Consider the following 15,738-nt stretch of genomic DNA (forward strand, 5'->3'; position numbering starts at 1 on the left):
TCGGCCAAGTGTATGTTTGTTTTTATCCAGCTGATTGTGCGTCACAGCGGTGGCTGTACATTTTGATGTAAATCATTTTGCTGCTGTGGCTCTTTTGCAAACAATTAGGCTAAAGGCTCTGGGAGTAAATCTTTAAAAATAATTTAAGTGGTGTTAAAGGAACAGTAAACACTTTTTAATATAAAATGTTTAATTATATTTTTAATTATTTTGCATCCTTTTTCTGTAATTTTATAAGAATAGAAAACCCAAAGCAATTCTTTTGGTTAGTCAGGCAGAGAATACAATTTTAAAAAAATGTTTACAATTTACTTCTATTGTCAAATTTGCTTTGTTCCCATGCTATTTTGTACTGAAGAGATACCTAGAGCACTATATGGCAGGAAATAGTGCTGCTATCTTGTGCTGTTACAAACGGATACAAATTCTTGCAAAATTGCTGCAATATAGTGCTCCAGACACATGCACGCTCCTGAGCTTATGCACCTACTTTTCAACAAAAAATACCAAGAGAATGGAGAAAATTTGATAATAGAAGTAAATTATAAAGTTGTTTAAAATTGTATTCTTCATCTGAATTATGGAATGAAAATGTTGGATTTCATGTCCTTTTAAGTCATTTTTTTAATTCAGACAACTGAAAGGGCACAGGGCAGGCTTCACAAGCCCAAGCCGACCACATACCTCTCTTTTTTTTTTATAATTTTTATTGAGGTTTCATACAAGGCAAACATACAAAAAAATATAATTGAAAAATATACAAATACAGTGTATAATTACATTGCATGACATAGCTTAATCTTAAAATGTACGTCAATTGCCATTAAAACTATATACCCACTGAGCAGTTTAAAAGGCCAGTCTTGGACCTCACAATGATGTATTACATACACAGTTATAGTAGCTAAATTCAAATAGTGTGAGATCTCTCTTGGATCTCAGATGAGGAACCTCTTTTTTTTTATTTATTATTATTTCTCTTGTTAAGTGTATCCAGTCCACGGATCATCCATTACTTATGGGATATTAACTCCTCCCCAACAGGAAGTGCAAGAGGATTCACCCAGCAGAGCTGCTATATAGCTCCTCCCCTAACTGCCATTACCAGTCATTCTCTTGCACCCAACGAATAGATAGGATGTGTGAGAGGACTGTGGTGATTATACTTAGTTTCATACCTTCAATCAAAAGTTTATTTTATAATAGCACCGGAGTGTGTTATTCCTTCTCTGGTAGAATTTGAAGAAGAATCTACCTGAGTTTTTCTATGATTTTAGCCGGAGTAGTTAAGATCATATTGCTGTTTCTCGGCCATCTGAGGAGAGGTAAACTTCAGATCAGGGGACAGCGGGCAGATTAATCTGCAAAGAGGTATGTAGCAGCTTATTATTTTCTGACAATGGAATTGATGAGAAAATTCTGCCATACCGATATAATGTAAACTCAGCCTTAAATGCAGTAGCAGCAACTGGTATCAGGCTGTCATGTATGTATATTTTACACTTCAGTATTCTGGGGAATGGCACTTCACTGGAATTATACTGTATGCATAAAACTTTAGCCTAATTTGCAGGGACTAGCAACAGGCTTTTTAATAACACTCAATTTATTAATGTTAAACGTTTTTTGCTGGCATGTAAAATCGTTTAATTTTCTGAGGTACTGGGTGAAAAAATGTTTTGGGCACTATTTTTTTCCACTTGGCAGTCGTTTTATTTAATTTATGACAGTTTACTGATCTCTCTCACTGTTAGCTATCAGGGTTAGTTATCCTTTGCTAATGGGAGCAATCCTTTGCTAAAATTGTGTTTTTTACAAAGATTTGATGCTATAACTTTTCAGTTTATTAATTTTCAACTGTCATAACTTTTTTCTGTGCTTCTTATAGGCACAGTACGTTTTCATATTATAGTAAATTACTTGAAATTTTAAATTTTAAATTTTAAATTTAAGCTGGAAAACCTCCGTGTATTACTAGGGGAGGTGTTAGCGGCTCTGAATGATTGTAACACAGTTGCAATACCAGAGAAAATGTGTAGGTTGGATAAATATTTTGCGGTACCGGCGAGTACTGACGTTTTTCCTATACCTAAGAGACTTACTGAAATTGTTACTAAGGAGTGGGATAGACCCGGTGTGCCGTTCTCACCCCCTCCGATATTTAGAAAGATGTTTCCAATAGACGCCACCACACGGGACTTATGGCAAACGGTCCCTAAGGTGGAGGGAGCAGTTTCTACTTTAGCTAAGCGTACCACTATCCCGGTGGAGGATAGCTGTGCCTTTTCAGATCCAATGGATAAAAAGTTAGAGGGTTACCTTAAGAAAATGTTTGTTCAACAAGGTTTTATATTGCAACCTCTTGCATGCATTGCGCCTGTCACGGCTGCAGCAGCATTTTGGTTTGAGTCTCTGGAAGAGACACTTGAATCAGCTCCATTAGATGAGATTACACACAAGCTTAAAGCCCTTAAGTTAGCTAACTCATTTATTTCAGATGCCGTAGTACATTTAACTAAACTTACGGCTAAGAATTCCGGATTCGCCATTCAGGCACGCAGAGCACTGTGGCTAAAATCCTGGTCAGCTGACGTTACTTCTAAATCTAAATTGCTTAATATACCTTTCAAAGGGCAGACCTTATTCGGGCCCGGGTTGAAAGAAATTATCGCTGACATTACAGGAGGTAAAGGCCATGCCCTGCCTCAAGACAGAGCCAAACCTAAGGCTAGACAGTCTAATTTTCGTTCCGTAATTTCAAAGCAGGAGCAGCATCAACTTCCTCTGCACCAAAACAGGAAGGAGCTGTTGCTCGCTACAGACAAGGCTGGAGACCTAACCAGTCCTGGAACAAGGGCAAGCAGGCCAGGAAACCTGCTGCTGCCCCTAAGACAGCATGAATCGAGGGCCCCCGATCCGGGAACGGATCTAGTGGGGGCAGACTTTCTCTCTTCGCCCAGGCTTGGGCAAGAGATGTCCAGGATCCCTGGGCGTTAGAGATCATATCTCAGGGATACCTTCTAGACTTCAAATTCTCTCCCCCAAGAGGGAGATTTCATCTGTCAAGGTTGTCAACAAACCAAATAAAGAAAGAGGCGTTTCTACGCTGCGTACAAGATCTTTTATTAATGGGAGTGATCCATCCGGTTCCGCGGTCGGAACAAGGACAAGGGTTTTACTCAAATCTGTTTGTGGTTCCCAAAAAAGAGGGAACTTTCAGGCCAATCTTGGATTTAAAGATCCTAAACAAATTCCTAAGAGTTCCATCGTTCAAAATGGAAACTATTCGGACAATTTTACCCATGATCCAAAAGGGTCAGTACATGACCACAGTGGATTTAAAGGATGCTTACCTTCACATACCGATTCACAAAGATCTTTACCGGTATCTAAGGTTTGCCTTTCTAGACAGGCATTACCAGTTTGTAGCTCTTCCATTCGGATTGGCTACGGCTCCGAGAATCTTCACAAAGGTTCTGGGTGCTCTTCTGGCGGTACTAAGACCGCAAGGAATTGCGGTAGCTCCGTACCTAGACGACATTCTGATACAAGCTTCAAGTTTTTGATATTTAAACTATCAAGCATTATATATAACATACAAATTTTGAACAGCTATAACGATAGAACTAAACTCTTAATTGCACTATATAACACAAGTGAGAGGGATATTATGAGGATTTAAGGAGGTGTATGGACCCCTAGGTGCTATTCTGAGCATCTTATCGTTCTAGAACTACCTAGAGTGATGTTGGCCGTACCTAAGAAATTGAGAAAATTTAAAGTGATGCTTAAGGAAATATGTATGATGGACTGCCAGAGTGTAAGCACGTTCAGCTATTTTAAAGACTGTTCTACAGTTGGTGATATACGCGCAGTTTTTAGACCAAAAGATTGTGAGTCTGCCACAAGGGTCTGGGCCCTAAACCCTGCGGCAATAAACTCAATAAATTATACTTTAAGATAAAGGTGTCTTATTAGCCGCCTAGTTGGTAGACAGTCTTACTGAGTTAATGTATAGTGAAACATAACTTCTTGTGAGAATGAGAAGAATATAGTATTGCATGCTTAGTCATCAATGGTTATATCCTGTTATCTAACAATAATCCTTGTCATAAATGGTATATCTTGTAGACTAGGTAGTTCAATATATATAGAGCCACATAGTCGGACACAAATAGTGTTCAAACCAGTTTACTAAATATAGATCTCTATATGTAATATGAAAGAACTGCAACTTAAGAGCAAAGATAGTCGTTGGTTTATAGTTGAAGGTCTATGCGGTATAGAGTGGTAAGACTAATAGCATGCACACCTAATGGCTGCAGCAATTATATAGGGTAAAATATTATATGAAATTGCATGCTCAATAGAAAATAATTGGTGGGGAATATAGGGAACAAATGTGTCTATACTGGTAGTACACATTCCATGCAATATTCTGATGTGGTTGAAACAGTTCTGAAAATGAGAAATAATACAATACCCTGCACTGAACCATATGATTGTGCACAGTGGTTACATACATATCAACAAACAAAAAACATTGTCATAAATAGTATAACTTGTAGGTTAGGCAGTTCAATGTACATTAGATGGTGATCAAATTAGTACCACTGAATGTTCCAGCAGTCACATAGAGAGATCTCTGCAAGCAATATATAAGAACGACTGCAGTATGAGAGTAAAAAATAATTGTTGGTTTATAGTTAAGGGACCATGTAACATGGTGAGAGCAGTTCTAAAGTGGGGTCACCAAACTATTTCCAAATTTTATGGTGACTTAATTCTAACGCACACTTAGCCCCCGGCACATGGCAGAGAAACCGTATGACTAAAAATGATCCGGTATATATGGAACTGTGGAGTGTCCCCTGCTCACCTCCATAGGTCATGTGCAAATTGGTAGCTAGCCCACACCGGTTCTCAAGTCTATGTTATGGGATTTAGGATATACAAGGCTGCTGCAAAGATCCGAACAAACTTGCCTGCATGACTGAAAGTGTACTCTTGTCATAGATGCTTGTGAGCTAAAGTCTCTCATCCAGCGGCAACTAGAAACACTCGGGTGATATACAGGGCCACAGTAGAGGTCTGAATAAGCTTGCCTGCATGACTGAGAATGTCCCCTTGTGGTAAGTGCCTGTGTACTGGAAGCTCTCAGTCGGCTGTATGCAGAACGGGATAGCACCGCAGCTACCCCACTAGGCATCAGCTCCTCCACCTTTAATGCTCAATTAGTTAACACTCTTTTCCTCAGAGCAGGTTGACTCACAAACTCATGACTGTAACCCTCTGCAGTGTAAGGAAGTCGGGCGCTTCGTGGTTCACAGGGAGAGAGAGAGAAACCCGACTTGCTGCTGCTTCCCCTGGCTGCGCCGGTCGCCTTCTTTGTGACCCCCTGGGTCAGCCAGTGACTGTGTGAAATACAGGAACCCTCAAGGCCAACTGTCTCGCCCTCCGCCTGCATCGTCTAATCCATCGAGGCGCCAGGTCACCCCTTAACCACAGTACCATAGGCGGTATATTTTTATCTGCAGCCGGGTTATCGGGTAGATGATCCGCCATACAGGGGTGTTGCGAGGAAACTTCTGTGTTCTGCGGGGCCTCTGGAGGTATTATAAAGGGTAGGTCACTATCCTTCAGCATTACAGGCTGAGATTGGATATTGAGCCCCCCGGCAATTAGATATGTCAGCTCCTTTGTCGGCTCAGTCATTCTTGCTGCTAGGCCAGTGTATTGAGGCTTTGATCTTAGGACTAGCTTACATAGCTCAAATTCTAGGCTTTTATAATGATCATTTATGAGCTGCGTCATCTCAGCTTCCCACCTAGTCAAGGCTTCCATTTTCCGGAGGAGATTTCAGGCAGCTCCACTATGTGAATATACGATCACAAGCTTGGTGGCTTCCTCAATATACCGCTCTAGATGGTGCAGGTTACGAGGTTCCCCTCCTAGGATAAAGAAGGGCAGTCCAAATGCGACTGCTATACCCCATATACTGGGGGGGTGTTGAGTCCTCGTAGTGAGGCCGCCGCCGGAGTTCTCAATGGTCCAGATCTGGATCCAGTAATCATAAGCCCTGCAAATTTTATATCAATCCACTCACAGTGATACATGAGTCAAGCAAATATGAGAGCAGCTTTTAAACAACTTGCAGGATGGGCTCTGAAACCAGCGGGTTAGAGAGATCATACTCAGAGCTACAGATCTTGCGACCTAACATGGCCGCTGCTTACACACGCCCCCCCCCCCCCCACATACCTCTCTTTAATTCAATTCAGCAGAAATTATTCGAGAAAGAACTGCAAAACATGGGTTATTTTGCTAAATAATGACCATCGCTAGCCATGTCTAGTCCAGTAACAAGTCCAGAAGCCATGTCTATTCCAGTAACAAGTCCAGAAGCCATGTCTAGTCCAGTAACAAGTCCAGAAGCCATGTCTAGTCCAGTAACAAGTCCAGAAGCCATGTCTAGTCCAGTAACAAGTCCAGAAGCCATGTCTAGTTCAGTAACAAGTCCAGATTTGCTTCTCCAGATAAGGCACGTGTTGGAGATTGTAAACCTGTGCATTCAGACTTTTCAGGAAGAAAAAAATGCTGAACATGGTGGCCGCCAGCAGCATTCGTCTGTTTTTGGAACTGAATTTCTTCTTGTAAAAGTGCAACACACTAAGATCTGGATTTGCAGATGAAACACCTATTTATTACAACATGTGTAGTCTTGTAATTAATATTTATACTAACTGAATATAAAAAGTTCCTGAATACATTAACACCTTGTTTGCTGCAATTGTTTATCAGTAACAAAACCAACTTATTTGGAGGAGTCACCCTGGACTTGTAACTAGAATAGATAAAGCGTATTCTATAAAACCTTTTCTTGTTTTGCAGAAGGTTATCTTACCATCTCTGCTGAGAGCAGTTAGTGCCAGATATGTAGCAGATTAGGCTTGTGAAGTTTGCGGTGTGCACTTTCAGTTCAATTGGAAAAAATAACACTTTTCAGAGTTAAATTATAGTAAAAAGGGGCAAATGAAAGTATTTTTATTATTTTTTTAACTGTATATTACTAAACATATCGAATTAAAATCTCAGTGTGTTTCTAGGGTTGCCAGCTTTCCCCTATTGGACACACGCCTGTAGGTGACTCCATGGGTGGGGTCACACAATGGGGTTCCCACCTTTGATCTCATCATGTATAACATTTTCACAACTGATAAATGTATTGCTTTCGCTGTCAGTAACACACAAATAACTGATTACAACTTGTTGGCTGGCAGTAACGTACACACAGTTGTAATTTTAATCCCTTTAAAGGGACATAAAACAAGTTGAGATAGACAAAATATAATAATATGTACTTTAATTACTTTACCTGCAAATTTATACTGCAGTGCCTCGCTATTAACCCTTTCTTTTTAGTTTCTGAATTGTAAAGCTCTAACTCCCCCCACACATTTCCTTCTATAGCTGTATCTCTATCTATTGTTGTTTTGGTAGAATGCAAAAGTGAGTAGGGATTATCTGCTGGAGCAAGCCTAGAAGCTGTGAACTCAGTTGAAATACAATGCCTGTGTCTAAACACTGATAAGGGGGTGGAGTTGGCTGCTCCAGGCAGCTTAGCTATGTAATTCATTCATATTTGCCAGCAATTTTTAAACAATTTTTTATGCAAACTATGTTTAATTAATTAACCCTTTTAGGATATGCACAGATCTCAACCTGTTTTTATGTCCCTTTAATTTCCAGTAGCAGACAAAGAGCAGTGTATTTGCACAAGCAGATATTTTACCCCACTAATTACACGTATCAAACACAGCAATGTTTTACCATTCTCTGTGACTACCTTTAACACATAAATAGTTTTCTGTGTACTTAAACTTGCATAAATGTCTAGTCTCTAGCAATGTATAAGTGCACAGTGTATTTTGAGACAAGCTCACCAACTTACATTTGGTGAGATAAAACAGGTAGACTTGCATAAGTAAAATGCTTAAAAAATACAAGAACTGTTAGACAACTTCAGACATGCCCAAGGTCAGCCCCTATTTAGTCCGCTTGCCAGGGCTGCAAGACTCATTTTACAATGAAATAATAGTTTGCTTTGCATCTTACACATTATGGTCTGATTTTAACTTAGTCCGGTTATAGTAGAACATAGCATGCTCTAATTCATTTAAGCATTATATTACAATATTAGTTCCTAAAATTTGCCTTTGTAACATTTTTTTGAAGGAATTCACAGTACTGACGAGACTCCTTAGAATCTTAGATAATCTTGCCAGACCAGAGAGATTTAGATAATTAGCCCTTTGTGTTTAAATCCCACAGAGGGGTTATTATATTTATAAGTACCGTTTGGGAGACACAGAGAACTGCTGGTCCCGAGTTTTAGGGTCGTTCAAATTAAATGCTGTAATTAATTAATTGTTCATTTACCCATCGTAATGTCTAGGGGTGGAAAAATATTACTAAAGATTACTAGTCAGAGGTCAAAAGTTACTCAGTGAAACCTAATAAGTCCACTAATGTTAAAGATAAGAAAAAAGAAAAAATGTTACTTGTCCACTGCAATTTCTTACTCACCCAGGTCAAGTGGACTAGTGAAAATATCAAGCCCTTGTAATGAATCCTTTTAGATTTATCAAAGGTCGAGCGGACATGATTCGCTGTAGCGAGTCATGTCTGCTCGACACGCTGTCGGCATTTATCATTGCACAAGCTTTTCTGGTGAAATGCTTGTGCAATGCCCCCTCTGCACATTCGTGGCCAATAGGCCGCTAGCAGAGGTTGTCAATCATCCAGATCGTATCTGATTGGGATGATTGCAGTCCGCCACCTCCGAGGTGACGGACGAGTTAAGGAGCAGCGGTCTTACGAGCCAGAAGGCTTACGCGGAATAAGCAGCATCCACTGCTTGATAAATGTACCTCTTTATCTGTAATGGGTTAAACACATAATAAACCACAATGATTTATTCAAAGCAAAGATTAACCTGATGATAATATGCAGATGTGTTTGTTAAAATTATTTTAGTTGTATTAATATTGAAGAAATAAGCAGGGGGGTAACTATAGGGGTCCAATTGGTCTCAATGAAGACCAGGCCCACCTAGCCCTGCAATCAGTCATTTTATTTTCATTATTTATTTGGTGGGACCAGGATCTACCTGTGTCTTGCCTGTCCCCACTTTGTGCGCCCCCAAGCCAGGGCCCACAATGTAAGGATTTGCCTTTACAAACATGGTGGCAGGGTTCCAAGATGGCCATCAAACTGCTGCCATACTTGTACAGGAAGTGTAAATGCTCTGGTGAAGACTAACCAAGAGGGTAGGACTCTCGGTCATAGAGAACAGTCACTCTTGTTGCTACGTGGCTGCCCGCACAGCTTCTGCTGAATACAAATGGCCAATAAGGGCGCTGTTTAAATGAGCTACCCATCAAAGCCTTTTTCCATTGGGACCAATGAGGTTTCGTTACACCCCTGGAAATAAGAGTAGAGTTTTAGTAACGTGCAATGCCATGTTGTAACGAGGTTATCCTAGTTTAAAAGTGCCTATTTTTATCTAATCTTTCCTGCTGATGTCAGTCAGGGACAGCTGTTGATGAGTCAAAAAGTAACAATATTTGGGGTTTTAGTGTGCATGTCTGGTAAATTCTGTGTATGATCCTATGTCACTTGACCTGTAATGTACAGGCAGTCACTATCTCCTCAGGAGATCCACAGTTTGCATTCTCCTACAGTAAAATGTTTTGGTTGCTTGGTCCTTTTCTCTAACCTTAAAGTTTAACCCTTTTGTCACAATTTTCTTATTACAGTCAACTTTCAACATGGGCTGTGAATACATTCATATAAAGTCATCATATCTCCATTTACCTATTTTCTAGAGGAAAACAGACCCAATTTGGCAAACCTCTCTTCATAGCCTAAGGGGTAGATTTATCAAATGCCGGGTAGACATGATGATTCACTGCAGTGAATCATGTCCGCCCGGCATCGCTAACTGCCGACAGCATATGCTGTCTGCATGTAACCGTGCACAAGCATTTTTGGTGAAATGCTTGTGCAATGCCGCCCCCTGCACATTTGTGGGTAATCGGCCACTAGCAGGGGGTGTCAATCATTCTGATTGAATCTGATTGGGATTATTGCAGTCCACCACTTAAAAGGAGCAGCAGAATAAGCAACATCCTCTGCTTCATAAATATACCCCTAAATGTTTAAATGATCTTATTAGTTTTGTCTTCTCTTAATTGTCTCTAGTTCTTTTTAATAATTGATCCCCAAAACTGTACTATGTACTCAAGGTGATGTCTTACCAGGGATTTACATATATGCAGAATTAAACTTCCATCTCTTGCATCCATGCCAATTTTTATACACACTAATAACCGCTACCTGGCACTGAGCACTATGTTTTAGTTTAGTTTGTTGTCTACAAAAACCTCTAAATCCATATCCAGGTATATTTCACAAAGTCTTATCCCATGTAACTATTAGGTAGCATGCTTACTTTTGCATTCAAAAAACAATATCCTACATTTATCAATGTTAACCTGCATTTGCCATTTACCAGCCCATTCTTACAGTTTTTCCAGTACTCTAGCAGAGCAATTATATCTAGAGTATGAGTGGACATTATTTATCGCTCCTGCTCAAGTGTTAGTTCTACTAGACATAAGCTTTTTGCACGTGTCGGGTAATGCACAAAAGTTGAAAGTCAAAACGTTTTTGCACAAGCTCTTAGCCAATGTGCACAAAAAGCTGAACTTAGGATATCGTGACCGCATTAACGTATTCCCCCATAGACTTTAATGGAGCACAAAAAGTGTGTGGGGGGGGAACAACAGAAAAACAATAGTGTTTTCTTAAGTGCTCTAGACTGACCTGAAATATTAATATTTCACATTCCAATGTTCTTCACATTGCAGAATATGTTCTATTTATTCCTAAATACATATTTCTATACATATGTGATGTATTTTTGGTAAAATATGTATAGCTACCTATCTATCTATCTATCTATCTATCTACATATAGGTATAGAGATATAATATGAATATCTATTTAAAAATACTTAGAACATGTGAAGAACATTGGAATGTAAAATATTTACAGTAAATACAGTTAAACACTTTATTAAATATGAATATTGCATAAATATAATTTCTCCAACATTGGTGTGTCCGGTCCACGGCGTCATCCTTACTTGTGGGAATATCTCTTCCCCAACAGGAAATGGCAAAGAGTCCCAGCAAAGCTGGCCATATAGTCCCTCCTAGGCTCCGCCCCCCCAGTCATTCTCTTTGCCGTTGCACAGGCAACATCTCCACGGAGATGGTTAAGAGTATGTGGTGTTTAGTTGTAGTTTTTTTATTCTACTATCAAGAGTTTGTTATTTTAAAATATTGCTGGTATGTACTATTTACTCTGAAACAGAAAAAGATGAAGATTTCTGTTTGTGAGAGGAAGATGATTTTAGCAGACAGTAACTAAAATCGATTGCTGTTTCCACATAGGACTGTTGAGATGAAGTAACTTCAGTTGGGGGAAACAGTTAGCAGACTTTTCTGCTTAAGGTATGACTAGCCATATTTCTAACAAGACTGTGTAATGCTGGAAGGCTGTCATTGGTAAGCCATTTTCTTAGTCTCAAACAGAATAAAGGGCTTAATATGGGCTATAAAACTGGTAGACACTTTTATGGGCTAAATCGATTGCTTTATTTGGACATTTTATACATGTTTATGCTGATAATTCACACTTATAAACTTGGGTAACATTTTTTAACGTCAGGCACTATGTTAGACACCTTTTCCAGTCAGGAAGGGCCTTCCCAGTTGTAGGCTGAGCCTCATTTTCGCGCCATTACTGCGCAGTTGTTTTTGAGAGCAAGACAGGCAGATGCATGTGTGAGGACCTGAAAGTAGTTGGAAAAGTTCCTAGAAGGCGTCATTTGGTATCGTATTCCCCTCTGGGCTTGGTAAAGTCACAGCAAAGGCTGTAGCTGGGACTGTATAGGGGTTAAATCTGTAACCGGCTCCGGTTTCGTTATTTTAAGGGTTAAAGCTCTGAAAATTGGTGTGCAATACTTTTAATGTTTTAAGACACTGTGGTGAAATTTTGGTAAATTTTGAACAATTCCTTCATATTTTTTCACATATTCAGTAATAAAGTGTGCTCTGTTTAAAATTTAAAGAGACAGTAACGGTTTTGTTTTTAAACGGTTTTTGTGCTTTATTGACAAGTTTAAGCCTGTTTAACATGTCTGTGCCTTCAGACAAGCTATGTTCTATATGTATGAAAGCCAATGTGTCTCCCCCTTCAAAATTGTGTGATAATTGTGCCATAGCGTCCAAACAAAGTAAGGACAGTACTGCCACAGATAATGAAATTGCCCAAGATGATTCCTCAGATGAAGGGAGTAGACATGGTTCTACATCATCTCCTTCTGTGTCTACACCAGTTTTGCCCACGCAGGAGGCCCCTAGTACTTCTAGCGCGCCAATGCTTATTACCATGCAACAATTGACGGCTATAATGGATAACTCCATAGCAAATATTTTATCCAAAATGCCTGCATATCAGAGAAAGCGTGATTGCTCTGTTTTAAACACTGAAGAGCAGGAGGGCGCTGATGATAATTGTTCTGTCATACCCTCACACCAATCTGAAGGGGCCATGAGGGAGGTTTTGTCAGATGGGGAAATTTCAGATTCAGGAAAAATTTCTCAACAGGCTGAACCTGATGTTGTGACATTTAAATTTAAATTAGAACATCTCCGCGCACTGCTTAAGGAGGTGTTATCTACTCTGGATGATTGTGACAACTTGGTCATTCCAGAAAAATTATGCAAGATGGACAAGTTCCTAGAGGTTCCGGTGCACCCCGACGCTTTTCCTATACCCAAGCGGGTGCCTGACATAGTGAATAAGGAGTGGGAGAAGCCCGGCATACCTTTTGTTCCCCCTCCTATATTTAAGAAATTATTTCCTATGGTCGACCCCAGAAAGGACTTATGGCAGACAGTCCCTAAGGTCGAGGGGGCAGTTTCTACTCTAAACAAGCGCACTACTATTCCTATCGAGGATAGTTGTGCTTTCAAAGATCCTATGGATAAAAAATTGGAAGGTTTGCTTAAAAAGATTTTTATACAGCAAGGTTACCTTCTACAACCCATTTCATGCATTGTTCCTGTCACTACAGCAGCGTGGTTCTGGTTCGAGGAACTAGAAAAGTCGCTCAGTAGAGAGACTCCATATGAGGAGGTTATGGACAGAGTTCACGCACTTAAGTTGGCTAACTCTTTTATTTTAGATGCCGTTTTGCAATTAGCTAGATTAGCGGCGAAAAATTCAGGGTTTGCAATTGTGGCGCGCAGAGCGCTTTGGCTAAAGTCTTGGTCAGCGGATGTATCATCCAAGACAAAATTGCTTAACATCCCCTTCAAGGGTAAAACTCTCTTTGGACCAGAATTGAAAGAGATTATCTCAGACATCACTGGGGGAAAGGGCCACGCCCTCCCACAAGATAGGCCTTTCAAGGCCAAGAATAAGTCTAATTTTCGTTCCTTTCGTAATTTCAGGAACGGACCGGCCTCTAATTCTGCATCCTCTAAGCAGGAGGGTAATGCCTCACAGTCCAAACCAGCCTGGAAACCAATGCAAGGCTGGAACAAGGGTAAGCAGGCCAAGAAGCCTGCTACCGCTAACAAAACAGCATGAAGGAGTAGCCCTCGATCCGGGACCGGATCTAGTGGGGGGCAGACTCTCTCTCTTTGCTCAGGCTTGGGCAAGAGATGTTCAGGATCCCTGGACGCTAGAAATAGTTTCTCAGGGTTATCTTCTGGAATTCAAGGAACTACCCCCAAGGGGAAGGTTCCACATGTCTCACTTATCCTCAAACCAAATAAAGAGACAGGCGTTCTTACATTGTGTAGAAGACCTCTTAAAGATGGGAGTGATACACCCAGTTCCAATAACGGAACAAGGAATGGGTTTTTACTCAAATCTGTTCGTAGTTCCCAAAAAAGAGGGAACCTTCAGACCAATTCTGGATTTAAAGATCCTAAACAAATTTCTCAGGGTACCATCGTTCAAAATGGAAACCATTCGAACGATTCTACCCTCTATCCAGGAAGGTCAATTTATGACTACCATGGATCTAAAGGATGCGTACCTACATATTCCTATCCACAAAGAACATCATCAGTTCCTAAGGTTCGCCTTTCTGGACAAACATTACCAGTTTGTGGCCCTCCCATTCGGATTAGCCACTGCTCCAAGGATTTTCACAAAGGTACTCGGGTCCCTTCTAGCGGTTCTAAGACCGAGGGGCATTGCAGTAGTACCATACTTGGATGACATTCTAATTCAAGCGTCGTCCCTTACAAAAGCAAAGGCTCATACAGACATCGTTCTGGCCTTTCTCAGATCTCACGGATGGAAGGTGAACATAGAAAAAAGTTCTCTGTCTCCGTCAACAAGAGTTCCCTTCTTGGGAACAATAATAGATTCCTTAGAAATGAGGATTTTTCTGACAGATGTCAGAAAGTCTAAACTTCTAAGCGCTTGTCAAGTTCTTCATTCTGTTCCACGTCCTTCCATAGCTCAGTGCATGGAAGTAGTAGGGTTGATGGTTGCAGCAATGGACATAGTTCCTTTTGCGCGAATTCATCTAAGACCATTACAACTGTGCATGCTGAAACAGTGGAATGGGGACTATACAGACTTGTCTCCAGTGATTCAAGTAGATCAGAAGACCAGAGATTCACTCCGTTGGTGGCTAACCCTGGGCCACCTATCCCAGGGAATGAGCTTCTGCAGACCAGAGTGGGTCATTGTCACGACCGACGCCAGTCTAGTGGGCTGGGGCGCGGTCTGGGAATCCCTGAAAGCTCAGGGACTATGGTCTCGGGAAGAGTCTCTTCTCCCGATAAACATTCTGGAACTAAGAGCGATATTCAATGCTCTCAGGGCTTGGCCTCAGCTTGCAAAGGCCAGATTCATAAGATTCCAATCAGACAACATGACGACTGTTGCGTATATCAATCATCACGGGGGAACAAGGAGTTCCCTGGCGATGAAAGAAGTGACCAAAATAATACAATGGGCGGAGGATTACTCCTGCCATCTATCTGCGATACACATCCCAGGTGTGGAAAACTGGGAAGCGGATTATCTGAGTCGTCAGACATTCCATCCGGGGGAGTGGGAACTCCACCCGGAGATCTTTGCCCAGTTGACTCAATTATGGGGCATTCCAGACATGGATCTGATGGCGTCTCGTCAGAACTTCAAGGTTCCTTGCTACGGGTCCAGATCCAGGGATCCCAAGGCGATTCTAGTGGATGCACTAGTAGCACCTTGGACCTTCAACCTAGCTTATGTGTTTCCACCGTTTCCTCTCATTCCCAGGCTGGTAGCCAGGATCAAACAGGAGAGGGCCTCGGTGATCTTGATAGCTCCTGCGTGGCCACGCAGGACTTGGTATGCAGACCTGGTGAATATGTCATCGGTTCCACCATGGAAGCTACCTTTGAGACAGGACCTTCTTGCTCAGGGTCCATTCGAACATCCAAATCTGGTTTCCCTCCAGCTGACGGCTTGGAGATTGAACGCTTGATTCTTTCAAAGCGTGGGTTTTCAGATTCTGTGATAGATACTCTGGTTCAGGCCAGAAAACCGGTAACTAGAAAGATTTACCATAAAATATGGAAAAGATATATCTGCTGGTGT

This window comes from Bombina bombina, chromosome 7 (assembly GCF_027579735.1).
Source record: "Bombina bombina isolate aBomBom1 chromosome 7, aBomBom1.pri, whole genome shotgun sequence".
Classification (NCBI taxonomy): domain Eukaryota; kingdom Metazoa; phylum Chordata; class Amphibia; order Anura; family Bombinatoridae; genus Bombina; species Bombina bombina.